Below are 21,411 nucleotides of genomic sequence, written 5' to 3'. Positions count from 1 at the left end.
AGCGTGGGAATATTAAAGAAGTACACAAAAACTTCATATTTATCAGTAGAAGACATTATAAAATAAAAAAAGACATACTTTTCCCTTTCAACCTCATAAATTCCTGACTAGTTTGGAATATATACTAAAAGCTCTCCATTATGCAATAAGATCTCCATCATGAAGAATATTTCTAATTCTATGAACATATAAGGAGAGAACGTGGACACCAAATAAATGTGAAGATGTATTTTAGCCATGAGCCCAACCAACTCAAAATAAAAAAGAGGCAAAAAAAATAAAATAACATAAACAATATTCTACTTTTCTTTGAGAAGTGAATTAAAAAGTAGAATAATATAGAAAGAAAAAGATAATGCAAGCATATTGAGTACCTTGGTCCTGAAGTACAACCTAACACTACATTTTCTTGCTTAAAAACTCATTTTCCTTATATGTAAGAAAATAGGTTAACAACCCAAGGCCCACAGGCACCCGACAAACGCAAAAGCCTACCCCCCTTACAGACTACTAGTGGGTTATGCCAAGTGGGGTGATTTTCCTTGAATAATGGTGATGTATCAGCTTGCATTCATAGATAGAAGCTAGTGATGTCTATCCCCACTGTTGGTTTGACAACTGATTTATGATAGGATTTTCCCACCATTTTAAAATATTGAGTACCTTAACCAACATTGTCATTGTCAATTAGAGGGATATTGGAATATTTTTTGGGAAATTATTTTAAGGGGAGGGTAGACACCTTGAGGACCTTTTAGTTCCTTATGGGGTGTTGGATGTTCATAATTTTGTTGGTATTATGGATACTGTGTTGTCTTTGATGGAAACCTACTTGATAAATATGTCAAAACTGTGACAACGTGATGGTTATGAAGATTGATACTGATGCTACAGATGATATGGATAGAGAAATAACAATTTAGAGATAGATGAATGCTAAACATGAGGTTTGGAAAATTATACACAGATCCTATGCATAAGGGTCACGTACATATGCAGGTCCTATGAGATAAATTCACGTACAAAATTCACACCATGGTAGTCTAGATACCAAGGGTACTGGCCCATAGTAATGGGCATGACAATGGTTATTTGATCCCGTCAAAGAATACCAATGAAATTACTAAGGGATTGGCCTAAGGTATTGACTAAGGCTAAAACTATATAACGAGATGGAGATCAAGTTGTTGGGTGTTCAAGTAAGGAGTTATAGATGTGTGATCTAATCTAAAACATGTATGCACTAGGGAGCAAGGAGAAGACTTAGATATGAAAGATATGAAGTATGTTGACATATATGCCTGTTTGATTTACTTATTGAAAATTTCTAAGTAACTAAAAATGATAAATTTGTGGTTGTAATGATGTTGTGATCTAAATGAAGTATCCTAAAGTCTGTAATTTTGACAATAAGGGTTGTGTAAAGTAAAATTGTGTTTGTAGAGAAAAAAATCAAATCTATACGCAAGTGTGTTTGGGAATAATCAGATACATACACCGATCCATCTCTGCATGGTCGCATAGAAATTCTACAGATTTATACTTTATATTTAGATCTGTACATGGGTATTGTGAATGGCAAGCACGTACATATGATGACATGTTTTGTGGAAGTCACACACATATACTAGGGGTTCTACAATATGTCTTGTTGATAAAATTTGATCAGTTCTATTCTGATTGTTGTCGTATGTTGATGATGTCTCTATTATGAGTATTTGTAACTGACAGTGTTGACTAATTTAAATGTGGAATGGTATATTTATTGGTAGTGACACTATTGTATAGTTATTTGTGTTTGTTTCAGTAATCTATGAGTGGTTCAAGTGATATGTGATTGATTGAATGATCTATGTATGGTTCAGTGATTAATGATTCAGTGTTCATTATTCTAAGATCAGTACGCAGGTGTGATATAGTGGAAACCTGAATATACATGGGTGTGCTTCAGTGAAGTAGCATATACATTGTGTTGCATGTTTGATCAAGGTTTATGACAACAATTGGTTTCTGTGATGAACATAGTATGTATTGGTATATTTAGGAATGGTTGTGCATTGGTATGATCTAGTTATGATTGGTTGATTTGGTTGAAATAGTTGTTTGAGATTGAGTGATTAGTTTTCTGATGTTATAATGATTCAATTGGTTTAGTTATTGGATTATTTGATTCAGTTTTTGGTTTCAAAATTATTACTTGGTACTTGGATTAATGACAGAAGTGGATATAGTATTAAAATATGATGAAAGGTGGCCCAGAGGTTTGATGTTTGAGTCAGGTAGATCTAGTATGATATATTATGAAACATGGTCCAAAAAGGTGTTGAGGGTTGGAGCCTTCAGTGAGGGAACTAAAGCTTCCTTCCAGTAGTAGCTGGTGAATTTTTGCAGGGGGTAGGTTCTCCCTTCCGGTAGCAGCCGCTAAAATGTGTGTTGATATGTTTCTTTTGTGTTGATGATCTATCTACTCTTTACTGCTCATGGTTTTTGCTTAATGAATGCATAATGAAGTAATGATGAACTGGTTAAGGATGAACAATTAATAAAATAAATGATAAATTAGCTATCTGGATATGCATTGTTTTCATTTACCATAGTCATGTACATATGCTAGTTTCTTGAATGACAATTGTGTACATAAAGTAGAATAAGAAATTTAAAATTTGAAGTCAGTGTAAAATAATGATTCACCCCCCCCCCCCCTCTCAGTGTTTTTCCCAACAATTGGATCCATAGTAGGTCCCTCAGAAGAAGCTTGATTTCTTAAAGGGATATCTATCAAGATGGGTAGTCAAGAAGGAGCATTTTCTATTAATCTACCTTTGTTTAATGAAACTAACTTGGTATTTTGGAAAGTCATAATGAGAGCACTTTTGCAGGCACTTGGAGAAGATGTATGGGAAATTACTGAATATGGATATCACTATACATCCTCTATTCCCACAGATACTACAAGGAAGAAACAATATGAAACCAATGTAAAGCCTATAAATTCCATCTTGGGAAGTTTGGCTGAGTATGATAATGCGAAATTTATGTAGCTAAACACCACAAAGATAGTGTGGGATAATATTATCCAAAGTTATGAAGGTGACACCAACGTAAAAAGTGCTAAACTTCAAGCATTTAGAATTCAATATGGAACCCTTAAATGCATTATGACGAAAGCATTGTAGGCTTTTTCTTAGAGTAGATGATATTTTTAACTCAATGAAAAATCTCGGTGATGAAATAAAGGATGCTACTTTTGTTGCATTTTTTTTGAGATCACTAACTCCAATGTTTGATTCCAAAGTCTTTTCCATTGAAGAAATGTAAGATTTGAATAGTCTTACTCTTGAACAACTCCATGGGATATTGATAGCTTTTGAGATGAGAAAAGTGGGTCCATTAGATATCAGACAAACAAATTTCAAAGCCACTCACAATGGGAAAGAAAAGGAAAAGCTTAAAGATACAAGCTACATTTCAGATGAGGAAGAAGAAAATTTCATGAGAAAGTTACAGATAAGAACTAGCAGGTTCAAAGGTAAGCTTCCTTTTAAATGCTTTGCCTGTGGAAGAGTAGGTCATTATGCTAATAAAAGTCGTTATAAAGATAATCATGAGAAAGGGAAGAATGTTACAAAGAGAAATGTGGGAAGAGGTTTTGATAGTAAGAAAAGTTTTTATTCTAATGAAGATAGTTAAAGAACATTTGATGATCAAGAAATTTCATATTCAAATTCTAACAATTGTTATCAAGTACTTATGGCACTTTAAGATTAGTCAAGTGAATCAAATAGTTGTGAAGTAGATGACTGATACGGTGGATAAAAAATATGCTCAAATTTTAAATTTGTTGGAATGGATTGAAACCTAAATGACCATGTAGATCTCATTGTTATGAATTTGGTGCAATTTGTTTCATGAAAAAGGGACATTGTATGCTCCCAGAAATGTGTTCTGATCATTTTGGGAAACACAGAAAATTCCAAAAAGGAAGTTTGCAGGGTTGCCCAGTCAGCATTTCATACAACCACTATAAGAAAAAGGTCAATAGTGTTATCGGGAAATCTAGTGTCTATGCAGAGCTGCTAGTCCCACTAAGGCTGGTAGCTACCTTAGAAACAAACAAACTAAAACTACTTTCGTTTTCCTTTATGAGAAATAGATAAGAGGGGAATAAAGGAGACCAACCTCTATCTTGCGCTTGGTTCCTTGCTTGATTCCTCTCCCTTCTGATAGATCTTTGCCACTCGCTTCTTTGTCTACCTAGCTTCAAAGAGCACCTGTAGAATCAAAGCAGCATAACACTATCCAAGAACATAGATCTATTATCATAAACAATATAGGACCATATATATATATATTGACCACACGAATGCATATATCATCAATCATACAAGAATGTGGAGGAAAACTTGAATAGCTTTATTAATAATCAAGAGAAGAAAAGAGGATTACAACCAATTGTTCTGACCCAACATCATCCTCTCAGCAAGAAAGCCCTTCTTCACCTCATGAAAAGCTTAGATCACCCAACACTATGATATTGCACCAAGAAACCAGCAGCACTTCCTTACAAGATACAAAATTCCAACCTTTGGATCTTTGGGATGAGGGATCCATATATAGATGTTTACAAGGGGGGTGAGTCATCTTTTGAGATTTGATTAGTGTCCTCTCTCTGATAGTTCTTGATTCCACTTGGAGATTGATGATCTCTTACTCATCCCTGGGCGAATGTAGAGAGGCAAGTGTCACTGGACAAGTTTCTAGAAGATTCCATGATCCTCTACCTTGCAGATTAACCCTGCCATTTGTCCACTCTCGCCCATCGCACCCCATAGAAGGGATTTTAAAGATGAATCGCACCTCCTGTGTGTATTTAGGTGGGATGCAACGCACTTTGACCATGGAGCATGTGAGATGGTCCAGTTTTGACCAGTTCTGAGCAGTTTTTCATGGAGAACTTCTGGGAGAAGATGTAATCAGTTGACCTTGTTCTTTTAGAGGTTGGAACAACACTTTTAGGGACTTAAGAGCCCTTGGTTTATGGACATTTATGATTGGGGTTACAGTGCCCAAAAATGTCTATAACAGTTGCCCCTAAAGCATGAGGTCGTTAATCTGTTGATGTCGGGTGAAATGCTTTATCATGAGGATATGGAGTTTTTTCAAGCTGGAAGGTGACCTGTAATAAGATACAATACAATACATTATCTTCATAATATTTTCATGATCTAGCTGAGGCGGGCATTCCCATGCTCAGCTTTATAAATTCATTTTCATTTACATAAGACAGACAATCGTTTGAGTGTAGACTGATGATTCTGGTAGAGCCATCATCCCTTAGGTTGGATGATTATCTGTGCAGTAGTGATGTACATTTGATGTCTTTATTTTCCTTAATATATATTGCAGTCCGGATGGATGAAACTAGATCCGGGTTCTTCAATCTCGTTCGACCTTCACTCAAAGTACAAGTCGATCCATGTGAGAGATGTTCTGGAGTCGAACATGGAAAGACATCGCTTGATTACCAGCCAATGATGTAAGTTGTTAACAGGCGTGAGAGGAATCACCGATAATGATGATGACCCTCAAGGTACTACAGTACAATTCACGTGGTGTGAATAAGGGACTTGGCGTCGAACACCACGCAAAATCTTTCGGTCGAAGGTCATTGATGTAAACCTGTCGTCGGAAGTGAGAAACTTGCCATTGAGGCATGCAAGCTTCAAAGTACTGAAAGGGTTGTTCCTAGATCAAATTCTTGGATAATGAGCTGATGTCGACAAGAAGCGATCCATCATAGGAGGGCCTTAGTGAATCCCACATCAATGACATGGAACAGAGCAAATGATTTTAATGGAGGTGAAAACGATCTGGTGATATAAGGTTCAGGGTGGCAGTCATGAAAGAATGGAGCGTAAATGTATTGCAGTGGGTGAGACACAGGTGAATTCTCTGAGCGACTTCTCTTGAACATATCGGCGACACTGACATGATGGATCGGTAGCATTAACCCAAAATATGGATGGTGTGACGGAACCATGGCGATGTGACCAGTGAATGGAACAACCCAACCCGACTCGGATGCGTAGTGAAAGTGTCATGTTCAAGAGCGACATGCTACCAATAATTTTTTTTCAAGTTTTTCTTCCCCATTTTTCCCCAGTCATTGCTGACCAGTACCTCTTTATTTTTGTCAAGCTTGAGGAGGATAACATATGCTTGTTCTATAATTTTCCCTTCGGGCAAACCCATCGCTATGTTTTAACGAGCCTAGCGATAGTGAAACTCGTTCTTGTCTGTATGGACAAGTTTGTCGCTATTCGGTTTTAACGAGTTTAACGACAAGGATAACTCGGTCCTTTTCAATTTTAGAGAGTCTGAAAAAGGGACGTAAAGAAAAATCCAATAATCCTTTTTCGTCATATAATCCCTTGAGTCCAAAAAAGTATAAAACAATACAAAAGGGATGAATTTTCGGTACTTTTAACGAGCCGAACAAGACAAGTGCTTGATCTTTTTGTGTAATAATCCCTCAAGTCCAAAAAGATTAAAATCTAAAGGAGGGATAGCACTTCCGGTCCCTTTAACGAGCTGGAGAGGCCAATTGCTCGGCAATCTTTTCATATTTTACAAGTCAGTTGAAAAGAGCTTAAAGGAGACTCGTTTTTTGAGGAACGAGTGATAAATTTGGGTAGCAGCTGATTCCAGGTAAGGTTTGGAATTTTCCAATCACGGCAGTGTCACAAGGATGGCTAATAGGATCACTCTTCGCAGTTGTTCCTCAAAAAGGGTAAACAATCAAATGGAGGTGAATGATCGGCCAATACAGAGTGGAGGTGATGATGAGAACACGACCAAGGCTTCAAAGGCTGATGATAATACATTCACGATGGTTATTTACCGGAAATTGGTTCATTTTTTAATGAGCTTAAACTCTGGGGGAACGTTTGCTCATTTCTTATGTTTATTTTTTAACGAGCTTGAATTCCACGTTAAAACTGCTCGATTAATCCAGTCATATAATAAGGATGTCTCATATATAAACAACATCTTTTCAAAGCTTTTCCCCGCATCCTTTCTTTATGCAAGTTAGGAAACGACCAATCCTACAAGTTTAAAGAAGACCATTTAAAAAATAAATGGTCGCTCTTCACTTGCATGCCAAAAGGTTTGCATGCCCCCAGGTATAGTGAAGTAGAGTTTTGAGGTTACCCCTAAATTTGCAGACAAAACATTTGTTTTATCGGGAAATGCCTACCTTTTCTAGGTTACCATTCAATTTGCAGACAAAACATTTGTTCTATCGGGAAAGGCCTACCTTCTAACGGAGGTATCTTATTCCGGTCTAATCCCATTTTCAAAAATGGACGGGTGTGTCAGCCAGTCATATATCCTCCGCGGAAATCTACCCTATACCCAGGGTTTTCCTGTCAAAGCAGGCCAGGGTGCATGCCCCCTGGGTTTCAGTCATATCCTCCGAATCACTCGCGCTCATAAGGAGGATGGACTGGGGATTGATGAGACATTCCTTGCGTGAAAAGACCATTCAGGGTTGGTATATGACTAGTTTCTATGTGTGAACCAGGGAATGAAAGCTGGTCTACGAGCTCGACCACTCTTCCTTCATGCGGAAAACACATTACTCTAAAGAGTGAGGAGACAATGGCTCCCATGCAATAAATATAGTCGCGTCCAAGGAGTAGATTATAATCCAGGGGTCCTTGGACTACCATTACATTCATGTGAACGATTTTTCTTCTCAATGTTATCGGCATATTGGGAAGGATCCCTAACGGTCGACCGGTTCCTTTGTCAAAGCCTGTTAGATTTCTCATCTCAGGCAAAAGCGATGGCGAACCAAGCGCTTTCCAAGCAGTTGAGGAAAGGATACTCACAGAAGCCCCTTCATCTATGATGGTACCGGCCATGACCATTCTATATATTTGAGCAATGATTCAAAATGGTACACTAGGCAGTAAACGAGGTCTGCCTAGTAGATTCCAATCGAAGGAAACAACCAGGTTGCTTGGAGGTGGGACTGAACAGACGGTTGGGTATGACTCTGACGAACTTCCTTCCTACGGTAAAGGAACGGGTAGACTGCCCCCATGTTCATCGGAGTCTATGCTTACGAAGAGAATTTGAACGATGTCGTTCTTGTTCTCTTCGGCGACTGTATCATCTGAATATGGATCCTCTGAAGGCAAGACCGGGTCAACTGCCGCCTTGACCTTTTGACTTTCGTCTGGTGTGGATTTAGATGGTTTATCTTCAATGATAGATGCTTCGGCCGACCACAAGGGCGTGTCAGCCGAATTTTCAACTAGTGACGGACTCGGCAAGAGCTTCTTATATCCAGGAAGAAGTCGTAACGGTGAAACCAGACAGTCGTCCAAAACTCTTTTAGCCTCATCTAAGAAGGGACAACGGTGGATGGCATGATCGCCTTCACACAATTTACAAGGAAATTTACATCTTCCTTTTTGTCCAAGGGCTTCACTTTCACTAGTTGACGGTGTATTTTCAACATGATCATTAGAGGTTGATGACACCGGATTGTGCAAATGGGGAGACCAGTTCCTTAAGATCCGAGGGATGCAAGGACAATCTTGATGATAGTGGTCTCCTTTGCAAATGACACATGGCGATTTAGGCCTGGATGGTGCAGTGTGTGGATTTTCGCTAGACGATGCCTGGTCGCCCCTTTTCGCCTTTGGCTCCTTCTTCTTCTTCTCTTTCTTCTTCTTCTCCTTCTTCTTCTCAGTTACTTGATTTTTGGCTTTACCAGCTTCATCAAGCGAAGAGGAAGGAGGAGAGGAAGAATTGGACGAAGTAGAGGGTTGGGGGGTAACTTTGGTATCGTTTAGTTGCTGACTTGATTGTTCAGGAATCACGGTGTTCTGAACGACAGAGGTTGAGAAGAGCCATACGGGCAAGCCGATTGTCAATCCTGGAAGCAACAATGTGGCCATATGGGGCGCACCAACATCTCCCCAAGAGGAGAAGGGACTAGGATTTCCCCCAAGGGGAACTCCTTGGTTGGTGGGCTCCATTTTTCTCAACCTAAGACCAACATAGGAAAGGTGATATTTATTCTGATTAAAATAAATTTTAGACGCTTTGACACAACTTGTTTTTCAATTTTTAAGAGTCGAGAAAAAACAAAAGATGACTCTAGTCGCCTTCGATTTTTAATGAGCCTGAAGTGACAAGTGCTCAGATGGACCTTTTCCTTTAAGGAGTCTGAAAAGGAACAAAAGAGACTACTCTGGAAATCTAGACAGGGGGATTACCAAACCAATCATAAAACTGCAGAATACTTTTTACGATACGGCAGTCAATCTTCCTGAATGTTATGTTCAGTGCATTGCGATCGATAGGGCGACAGACACGGCTTCCTATGGATAAAGGATAAAGCCTATTGTGGTCTCCCAATATATACTCGACGGTACGTGGGAGCACAAGTCCGTACTAGCACTTATCGTCTCAAAGTGGAGGAATCACCCAACCATCAACAAAAACAACAGTTATCAGGCTTTACGACGCCGGAATACGTCTCTAGCCTAGACTTCTAAATGGTGTGCGTTAGGTTCCAAATCATTTTTAGATTCATTAAATTTATTTTACAGTTTATCTTGCTTAAGAAATTTGCCTTTCAGGTTCACCGCATGATGTAGATGTACAATTCCTAAAATGCAATCTAAGATGATAAACAGTCGTTTAATCTTCTTTTTGAAATGAAAATCCTAGCTACTAAGGAAAGAGAGATGATATTCTTTCAACATAGAGTAGAGATCACACACTATATGCACTGTCCTAAATCAAACCAACAAACAGTCTAAATGCAAATGCATGTGTATGTATTTTTTTTCAGCCTTCTTATTGTGTGAATGATAAAAAGAAAGATAAGCGCAAATCTAAATTATTTTTCAAAGCGACATTACTAGCAAGTTTCTTTTCAAGACAAAATGGGGACAATGACGACACTTTGCGATCTGGAATTGAAAACTTGCTTTTGACACTTGAAAAACTACTAATTCAAATCAAATACAAGAGTAATAGTGTAATTGACTATCAAGAACAATCGGATTCTCTTTTATGACTGAAAACGACAATTGCGACACTTTCAAATCAAGAAATGACAGTTCAATTACGCTACTTCTTTGTAAAAGAGAACTGAAAATGGCTCAAAATACATAAAAACATTTACAGTTCTTTACAAAATGGAGGTGGAATAATGGCAAGGAAGGGGGTTTCAACAGAGGTGTACTGACTACAGGCAGCAAAACTCTTGAATAGAGCTGAAAAGAGTGAACTCAAAAACCAAAATCTAGGAGAAGGAAAGGCCTTGTCTGATCAGCGCACCTGTAACACAGTGAAAAAGAGATGCAGCGCACCTACTACACTTGGGAAGTGCGATGCATCTAGAATTCATAGAAGAGACAGTGCGATGGACCAGGGACAAGACTTTAACTGGGTTCCGGGTCACAGTTTGCAGCTCAGTTCAGGGATTTAGGCTGAGCAAGTGGTAATCAGTAAATCAATCACAGGGGTAGATCTAAAGAGGTTACTAGAGCAACCAAAAGGGAAATTAGAGAGCTTGTAAATCAATTGTTCAGTTCGTAAAAAAAACCTAGAGATAGACTGAAGCAACATTGATCTACTTTGCGCTTGCATAGCAAATGCAGTTCGAAGGCTAGCTGACTTAACTTCAAGCTCCGTCTGTAAGTTTATAAAGTAAACAAATGTAGATAAACAAACAATCTATTCACTCCCCAGCGGAGTTGCCATTTTGTTATCGGGAAATCTAGTGTCTATGCAGAGCTGCTAGTCCCACTAAGGTTGGTAGCTACCTTAGAAACAAACAAACTAAAACTACTTTCGTTTTCCTTTATGAGAAATAGATAAGAGGGGAATAAAGGAGACCAATCTCTATCTTGCGCTTGGTTCCTTGCTTGATTCCTCTCCCTTCTGATAGATCTTTGCCACTCACTTCTTCTTCTACCCAGCTTCAAAGAGCACCTGTAGAATCAAAGCAGCATAACACTATCCAAGAACATAGATCTATTATCATAAACAATATAGGACCAGATATATATTGACCACACGAATGCATATATCGTCAATCATACAAGAATGTGGAGGAAAAATTGAATAGCTTTATTAATAATCAAGAGAAGCAAAGAGGATTACAACCAATTGTTCTAACCTAGCATCATCCTCTCAGCAAGAAAGCCCTTCTTCACCTCATGAAAAGCTTAGATCACCCAACACTATGATATTGCACCAAGAAACCAGCAGCACGTCCTTACAAGATACAAAATTCCAGCCTCTGGATCTCTGGGATGAGGGATCCATATATAGATGTTTGCAAGGGGGGTGAGTCAGATTTTGAGATTTGATTAGTGTCCTCTCTCTGATAGTTCTTGATTCCACTTGGAGATTGATGATCTCTTACTCATCCCTGGGCGAATGTAGAGAGGCAAGTGTCACAGGACAAGTTTCTAGAAGATTCCATGATCCTCCACCTTGCAGATTGACCCTGCCATTTTTCCACTCTCGCCCATTGCACCCCATAGAAGGGCTATTCAAGATGAATCACACCTCCTGTGTGTATTTAGGTGGGATGCAGTGCACTTTGACCATGGAGCAGGTGAGATGGTCCAGTTTTGACCAGTTCTGAGCAGTTTTTAATGGAGAACTTATGGGAGAAGATGTAATCAGTTGACCTTGTTCTTTTAGAGGTTGGAACAACACTTTTAGGGACTTAAGAGCCCTTGGTTTATGGACATTTATGATTGGTGTTGTAGTGCCCAAAAATGTCTATAACTATTGGTGAGGGTCATGCTTGTGACGGACCTTTAAGTTCCATCACCAATGTCACATATGGTGACGGTCTTTAAAAAAGAGTTGTTGTAAGTGTATATAGTGATGGTCCTTTAAGGTTTGTCACCAAAGCCATTTTCAATGACACTTTTGGTGAGGTTCGTTAAAGGTCCGTCACTAATTCTCTCTTTTGTGACACTTTTGGTGAGGGTCGTTAAAGGCCCATCACTAATTCTCTTTTTGGTGACACTTCTAGTGACGATCTTTTATTGACCCTCACCAATGCTCTTTTTGGTTAATTATGTGTCCAAAGTCATAGTGGTTATAATACACAGTCAATTTGTTAAGAAGTAATTAGTGTGTATCATTTCCCTCAAGTTATAAGAATATAGTTTTCCTGTGAGTCAACACATGATTAATCTCTATTAGGTTTATTATCTAGCAAATTTCCTTTAAATAAATTTCCACTAGTGTGTGTAGGAACTAGATCATTTAATACATAATCAAGCTCTATCAATTCTATTAATGAGAGAGACCTAGCACTCCTCAACACTCATGGCACACCTTAACATGCTTTGGAACAGTACACTAACATTGCTTGGCACCTCGCATGTCTTGGAACATCTTTGTACCTGGAACATCTTTTTACCTAGAACATCATGCCATGAGTAAGATGCCCAAGTACATGTTGGCATGCCCTAGCATAGCATAGCTCTCCCCTATCATGTGTTGGCATGCCCTGTAGTCCCTAGCATGCCCTTGAACACCTTAGTATACTATTTGATTGACAAACATTAGCACTCGGCACACATTGGCACTTGGCATGTATTGGAACATATTATTAGTGTGCCTAGCATGCCCCTTTTGAAAATGATAAAGTCCCGACTTATTAACCCTCTTATGTGTTCATTTCTTGGCATTTTAGCTTGGTTAATCCAGAAATTCACTTTAGATAAAGTTCCACTAGTGTGTGTGGGAACTATATTATTTAATACATAATCAAGCTCTAGAAATTATATTAATGAGAGAGACCTAACACTCCTCAACACTCATGGCACATCTTAACATGCTTTGGAAGACACTAACATTCCTTGGCACCTCGTATGTCTTGGAACATATTTGTACCTAGAACATCTTGCCATGAGTAGGATGCCCAAGCACATGTTGTCATGCCCTAGCATAGCATATCACTCCCCTAGCATGTGTTGGCATGCCCTGTAGTCCCTAGCATGCCTAGAACATCTTGGCATAATATTCCATTGGCATACATTAACACTTGGCACACATTAGCACTTGGCATGTATTGGAACATATTATTAGTGTGCCTAGCATTCCCCTTTTGAAAAATATAAAGTTTCGACTAATTAACCATATTATGTGTTCATTTCCTTTAATTTTAGCTTGTATATTCCTTTTGTTGCCTTGAAACTCCTTAATGCATATTGGCATACTTTGGTACCTTGCACATCGACCTAGTATGTCTTAGCACCTAGCATGTGTTGGCATGCCTTCGCACTATTTGGTACATGTTAGCACACCCCAGAACTACCTAGCACACTCTATCACTTCTTGACATGCCCTGATATTACCTAGCATGCCCTACCTGCACTTAGCATACCTTGTCTCTCACTCCTTGGCATGATAGCTAGCATTCATTGACACTCCCTGACACACCCTCATATTCATTCACTTCCATGCATTTTGACCTAGTGCTCCCTTTTGTTTTCCTAGTACTCCCTAACACTCCTCGGCATGCATTGGCACTCTCTAGCACACACTATCACTCTTCGACATGCTTTTCCACTTCAAAGAATGCATCACACTCCTTGACACACATTGACACTTGGAAAGTATTAGAATGTTTGGCATGTGTTGATATGACTTGGTATGCTTTGGCATGGTTTAATATTAAATTTATTTGAGATCAATTATTGGAAAGTAGATGAGAAGCAAAGGAGGAAGATTTGGCACTTAGAATGCACTGACACTTGGCACTTGGAACCTAGTGTTGGTGTGCCTAGCATTCCCCTCATGGAAAAGGTAAATTGATGACTTATTAACCCTATTATGTGTTCATTTCCTTATAGTTTAACTTGTTCCTCCCTTTTGTTGCCTTGACAGTCCCTGGCATGCATTGTCACACCCTTGCACATCTTGGCATGCCTTAACACTTGGCACATCTTAGCTTGTTTGACATGCCTTTGTACTATCTGGCACATGTTAGCATGCCCTAGCATTCCCTAACACAACCTGGTAGTCATGCCCTCACAAGTAGCATTCAATTTTTCCATGACTTGGGAACTATACATTCCCTAGAACACCTTGGCACTCCCTGGTTGTCATGCCCTCATAGATAGCCTTACTTTTTTTGCGACTTGGGAACCTAGCTAATTCATTAGCAAAAAAATATTGTTCCCAACCCAAAGTCTCCATTTCTCTGAAATTGCTTTGTCCACACCTTATGACAACCATAATCTTGCCTCCTACAAGTCCTATTTTGAACTTCTCCTAAAACTCTTCATCCTTGGGACACCTGGAATTCATTGACACTCCTTGGCACACACTCTTATTCATTCATTTCCAAGAATTTTGACCTAGTTCTCCCTTGTGTTCCCTTGAAACTCCCTAACACTCCTCAACATCCATTGACATTGTCTCCCTTGAAACTCCCTCACAGCTACCCTTACTTATTTTAGACTTGGGAACCAAACTATGTCCTGCCTCGACTACAACAACTTAACCAAGTTATAGTTACTAGAAATAGACTATGCCTTGTTCACCTAAGAACTGCCTATAACACATCTTAGGCTACATTGGGTTGTGTTATATTCTTTCCATGTAGTTAACAGGGAGTTTGAGGGGCACCCTTAACCCCCTTTTATGGGGTCCAGTGTAGCGCCCGAGAAAATTTTGGTTTTGGACCCTATGTTAGGTTGGGCGGACCCACCTATGGTTTTGTGCATGATTTTTGCACATGTTTTTTGGATGCGATGGTTTTCGGTCCATGGTATTGGATGCTTCGGCATGTATAAATATGTATTATAACATTGAAAGGAACATAATGAAAAATCAAACTAGTAGTCCGGTTTTGGGATCCAGGGGAAAATATTTGTGTATATGTGTTTTATGTGTTCTGCTCTCACATTATTTATTTTCTATGTTTTAGAATTCATATACAGGTAATTTCTGCACAGGGTTAAAACCTACATTTGGTATCAGAGCAGTTTTGGCTTCAAGGGGACGCCTTTGTTGCTGAGGGGTTTCTCTCGGGCCTATGGTAGACCCTGTTTAGTGGTAGATCTGCAAGATCGATTCTGGTGGTGAAAGAAGATGGAAAATAGTGGAAAGATAGAGATCGAGAAATTTAATGGTCAGAGTTTTGAGTTGTAGAAACTCAAGATGGAGGATCTATTGGTGGATAAAGATCAGTGGATCATGGTAGATCCGGGTACTAAACCAACGGGAGTGTCCGATGAAGAATGGAAGAAGTTGGATCGAAAGGCAAAGAGTACAATATGATTGTGTGTCTCAGATTCAGCATTGTTGAATGTATCGGGGGAAGCTACAGTGAAGGCTTTGTGGGATAAGTTAGGGACTTTGTACCAATCTAAGTCTCTAGTGAATAAATTGTTCCTGTGGAAAAAGCTGTATAACATGAGGATGAAAGATGGAGACTAGGTGACAGAGCATCTGAATGCATTTAATACTGTGGTAAGTCAGTTAGCATTTGTTGATATTAAAATTTTAGGTGAAGATAAGTGCATCAGTTTGTTGTGTTCTCTACCAAATTCATGGGATAGTCTGGTTATTGCAATAGGTAGCAATGCAACTGCCTTGTAGTTTGATGAAATAGTCTCAGCCTTGCTAATGGAGGAGATAGACGGAAAAATATGGAGAGCCAAAATGGTGATGCCTTGTCTGTACAAGGACGGTCCCAAAATAGAAACAAAAATAAGTCATCGAGTGGGATATCTAAATCTCGAGGGATATCTAAATCTCCAGGAAAACCTGTAAAGGTGGTGTGCTGGATGTGTGGAAAGGAAGGCCACTTCAAAAGGGACTATAAATCTAAAGCTCCTGATAAGGAAAGGGATCTGATGAGGCTCCTTCTGCAGAGGTGAAAACCACCTCAGATGAAAGTGGGGATGTGTACTTGGCTTCTTCAAGTACACATGTAGATCATGAGGCATGGTTGATTGACACAGGTGCATCCTTTCACTTCACTCCCCATAGAGAGTGGTTCTGTGAGTATGAGAAATATGATGGTGGTGATGTCTTCTTGGGGGATGACAGGAAGGCTAGAATCATTGGTAGTGGAAAAGTAAAGTTTAAGCTGCAAGGTGGAAGGGTTAGAACACTTCCCAGTGTTCTGCATATTCCTGCATTAGCCAGAAATCTGATTTCTATTAGTAAGCTGGATGATGCAGGTGTAAAAATAGTGTTCGAGAAGGATACTTGCAAGATGGTTTGGGGAGCACTGGTATTGATGTGGGGAGTTTGGATTGGAACTCTATACAAGTGGTAAGGTAGCACTATTGTTGATGGGTGCAACAGTTCCGTGGTTCCTGAAAGTGGAGCAGAAAATCTAGTGGTCTCTGGAGAAAAGACCATGCTATGGCATCAAAGGCTTGGACATATTGGAGAGAAGGGCCTTCGAATACTTCATGGTAAAGATATGGTAGAAGGTATGAGTAATAGCTCTCTGGATTTTGAATTATGTGAAAATTGTGTATACGAGAAGCAGAAACGGGTGAGTTTCCCCTCTGGTGGTAAGAGGGCGAAACATATATTAGAGCTTGTGCATAGTGATGTGTTTGGACCTGTGAAGGTTCCATCACTGGGTAAGTCTGTGTACTATGTATCATTTATAGATGACTTCTCAAGGAATACATGGATATATTTCCTTGAGAAGAAATCTAAAGTCTTTGATAGGTTTAAAGAATTTAAGTCTCTAGTGGAAAACCAGACAGAGAAGAAGATAAAGGTGTTGAGGATAGATAATGGTGGAGAGTTTTGCAGTAAGGAATTTGAAGAATTCTGCAAGAAATGTGGTATAGCACGGCATAAGACTACTCCATATACACCTTAGCAAAATGATGTTGCAGAAAGAATGAACAAGACGTTGATGTAAAGGGCAAGAAGCATGCTCAATGGTGCCAGGTTAGGACAAGAATCCTGGGTAGAGGCAGTGGATACTGCATGTTACCTGGTCAATAGGTCACCTTCATCAGCATTGGAGGATAAGACTCCACAAGAGGTATGGACTGGTAAGAAGCCCTCTCTTTCACGTCTGAGGGTATTTGGATGTGATGCATATGTACATGTTCCAAAGGAGAAAAGAACAAAGTTGGATAGTAAATCTGAAAAGTGCATCTTTATTGGGTATAAGGATGGTTTAAAGGGTTATAAGCTTTGGAACCCAGTAACAAGGAAGGTTATGTACAGCCGAGATGTGGTGTTCAGAGAGGTGAAAGATGTTATTAAACATGAAGTCCAACCAAAGGAACCTGAGAAGATAGAGTTTTAGCTAAAGGAGGAAGAATCGGATTCTACAGCAGAGGAGGAATCAGAAGATGAAGAGCCACAAACTCCGGCTGTGAGAAGATCAATTCGAGAAAGAAGACAGCTAGAAAGGTATAGTCCATCTGTTTTTTGTTTAAATTTTTGTTTGTCTATTACTGATGATGATCCCAGAACTGTGAAGGAAGCAGTGGATTCACAGGATGGAAAACTTTGGAAAGAGGCCATGGTTGATGAAATGGCATCTTTGCACAAAAATGAGGCTTGGGATCTGGTGGAGTTGTCGGTTGGAAGGAAACCCATTGGAAGCAAATGGGTGTTCAAAAAGAAGACAAATCCAGAAGGAAAAGTGGAGAAATACAAAGTTTGGTTGGTAGCAAAAGTTTATTCCTAGGTGCCGGGAATTGATTTTGGTGATATTTTTCTCCTGTTGCCAAGGTAACTTCTATTAGATTACTTTTATCTGTTGCTACTGCTTTTGATTTTGAGGTAGAACAGATGGATGTGAAGACAACATTTCTTCATGGGGATCTGGAAGAGGAGATCTACATGAAGCAAACTGAAGGCTTTGCGGTGAAGGGTAAGAAAGAACTGGTATGTAAGTTAAAGAAGTCTCTATATGGGTTAAAATAGTCACCAAGGATGTGGTATCAGAAATTTGATACATTTATACAGGACTTGGCTTCACCAGAAGAAAAGCAGATCACTGTGTGTATTTTAAATTAATTGGTGACTGTGTTATTTATCTGGTCCTGTATGTGGATGATATGTTGTTGGTTTGGAATGACAAAGAAGTTATCCAGGATTTGAAGACCCAACTGTCCTCCAAATTCGACATGAAAGATCTTGGTGCTGTAAACTATATTTTGGGCATGGAAATTAAAAGAGATTGGGCAAAGAGGAAGCTCTAGTTAAACCAGAGGAAGTATGTTGAGATAATATTGCAGAGGTTTAACATGCAAGATAGTAAACCGGTGAAGATTCCTATTCCTGTAGGTGTGAGGTTATCTACTGAACAGTGTCCCAAGACACAAGAAGAGGAAGAGGACATGTCTCGTGTTCCATATGCAAGTGTAGTCGGTAGCCTGATGTATGCAATGGTCTGTACTAGACCAGACATTGCACATGTAGTGGGAGTATTGAGCAGGTTTATGTCAAAACCAGGGAAGGAGCACTGGACAACAGTGAAGCAGGTTTTTAGGTATTTGCGTGGCACTAGTGATTATGGTTTTTGCTACCAAGGAAGACCAAGATTAGACAGAGTGTTGGATATTCATGACTTTGTTGATGCAGACTGGGCTGGAGATCTGGATCAGAGAAGATCTACAAGTGGGTATGTGTTTAACCTATTTGGAGGTGCAGTCAGTTGGATGAGTAAGAAATAATCTGTAGTGGCACTGTCAGCTATAGAGGCAGAATACATGGAAACCACTCATGCAATTAAGGAAGTAGTTTGGTTGCATACATTGTGTTCAAGTATGGGGTTAGCACAGGATGCTATAAGGATATACTGTGACAACCAAAGTGCAATTTTCTTCGCAAAGAACCCCGCATATCATTCAAAGAAAAAGCACATTGATGTTCAGTATCACTTTGTGAGGGATATAATAGAAGACAAAAAGGTGTTTCCGGTAATGGTGGACACTTTGAATAATACTGCAGATGCATTAAAAAAAGTTGTGAGCTCTGAGAAGTTCTCTTGGTGTAGAGAGACAATGGGCATTTCAGGGCTTGAAAAATGACTAAGCTCTCTTATGTCCCCCTGTGGAAAGAAAACAACAAGTGGGAGAATGTTGGGTTGTGTTATATACTTTCCACGTAGTTAATAGAGGGTTTGAGGGGCACCCGTAACCCCACTTTATGGGGTTCGGTGCAGCGCCCCGTAAAATTTTGGTTTTGGACACTATGTTAGGTTGGGCGGACCCACCTATGGTTTTGTGCATGATTTTTGCACATGTTTTTTGGACATGATGGTTTTTGGTCCATGGTATTGGACGCGATGGTTTTTGGTCCATGGTATTGGATGCTTCGGCATGTATAAATATGTATTATAACATTGGAAGGAACATAATGAAAAATCAAGCTGGTAGTCCCGGTTTTGGGATCCAGGGGAAAATATCTGTGTATATGTGTTTTATGTGTTCTGCTCTCGCATTATTTATTTTCTGTGTTTTAGAATTCATATGCAGGTAATTTCTATATGGGGTTAAAACCTACAAGCTACTCATGTCCAATCTCAATTCATCCCACTTAACAAGTTGCCAAGTCAAGGCTCATGTCCAACCATGACCATAAAACAACTAAGCAACATTGTTTACATCTTGTCATGCAATAACACCTGGCACATCTAACAATCACTTAGCCCTATGTGGCGTGCGTTAGAATCCCGTACGTTTCTTGGCATTCTTTGCATTCCCTAGCACACCATAGCACTCCCTAGCACACCCTAGCACACCCTAGCACACCCTAGCACTCCCTAACACTCCCTGACATGCCATGGCACTCTAGCATGCGTTGGCATTGCCTAACATATAACTTTGTCATTCCCTCCTTAGAACACTTGGAACTCATTGACACTCCCTATCACATGCTCTTATCTATTCATTTCCATGCATTTTGAACTAGTTCTCCCTGGTGTTTATGTGGCACTCCCTAAAATTTGCTGGCACACATTAGCACAGCATGGCACTTGACACATCTTGACATGTTTCCTTGGAACTGCCTAACATATCTTGTCACTCCCTCCTTACCACACCTAGAAATCACTAACACTCCCTGTCACATGCTGACGTCATCATCAATTTTTGGCGCAAGAGGCGAAAATCGCGCTTAGGAAGCCCGAATTCAAATTCTGAGGCAGTTTTTCATGCGCATGGCTATGGGAAATGGGCCGAAATGGAAAACCCCTCATTGCGCAGCCCCCAGCAAGCCCAAAAGGCGCCGAATGACCCGTTTTTCTTCGCGAAGCATGCAGAAAGGTTCAAAGGACAGTTCTAAAGGAAACAGAGGGCCGAACAGCGGCCATTAAGTTTTGATTTGACCCACAGTGAAAGAGAGAATCGGCCGGATTCATTTGGCAAAGAGTATTAGTTAAATTTTTAATGGAAATCTTTAGTTCCCAAAGCAGGTCAACATTGAATGGCCTCCAGCAAAGTCAAATCAGATGGTGTAAGCCCATCCCATCTCTCAAATCATAGTTAAAGCACTTAAAGCCACCGAACTACAATGGAGCAGAAGCCCAGGCACAGTTATTGCAGAAGCACTGCATCAAGCCACCGAGGAGAACGAAGTAATTCAGTTTTGATACGGCTGCCCTCAGCACAACCCATAGATATTTTCTTGCATTTATTTCTGATGGGTTTAGGTTAAGGTAATATTTTACTTTTAGACCTGTTTAGGTCAAAGCTGTAATAAACAATTTTGGAGAATTCCTCCTATATATACCTCCCTCTGCATTGTTTCAAGGGTTGGTCGATTGATAATTTTCACTAGAGACTCGCACTGCATACTTGATATGTTTTACTTAATCAAATATTGCTGAAGAGATTGAAGGAATGACTCTTTGCTCTATGTCTAATGATCTGAGGAAGTGAATGTGGAATTCTTGTGCTGCAACATGACTCAATAAGTGCTTCTTACCTCTGTTTTCATCGTTTCACCATCTAAATAGCAGAAAGAAAGATTAGCTTAGAACTTGTTTAACTGCACTCTAGGCTCAATTTCTGTTGTTTCTTTATGTTTTTTCATCTGAACTGAATTGGATATGAATATGAATTCCCTGTGGCTCATATTTACCCGAATTCACATGTGTTTGACATTTATCTAGGGATTCTTTACTGCCCCTAGATAGAGCTCATTCACCTTTCTTTGTTAAGCTAATTGAGAGATTCTTGATCGCCTCTCCTTCCTTAGCATTCTTTCCATCCTTTAAACTTTAAAAATTGTTCCATGTGCAACTACCTTGCTCCTTATTCCTCTTGTGACCAAGAAAATGCACCAGCAGTCCTACTCCTTGACTCCATGCCCAATGGTTTGAAACTTTCACACTATACCTGCCTCTTTACC

The sequence above is a fragment of the Pinus tabuliformis genome, chromosome 5_2 (assembly GCF_031772625.1).
Source record: "Pinus tabuliformis cultivar Carrire ecotype Pingquan chromosome 5_2, CPIR1, whole genome shotgun sequence".
Classification (NCBI taxonomy): domain Eukaryota; kingdom Viridiplantae; phylum Streptophyta; class Pinopsida; order Pinales; family Pinaceae; genus Pinus; species Pinus tabuliformis.
Note: the sequence above shows the minus strand (reverse complement) of the source record.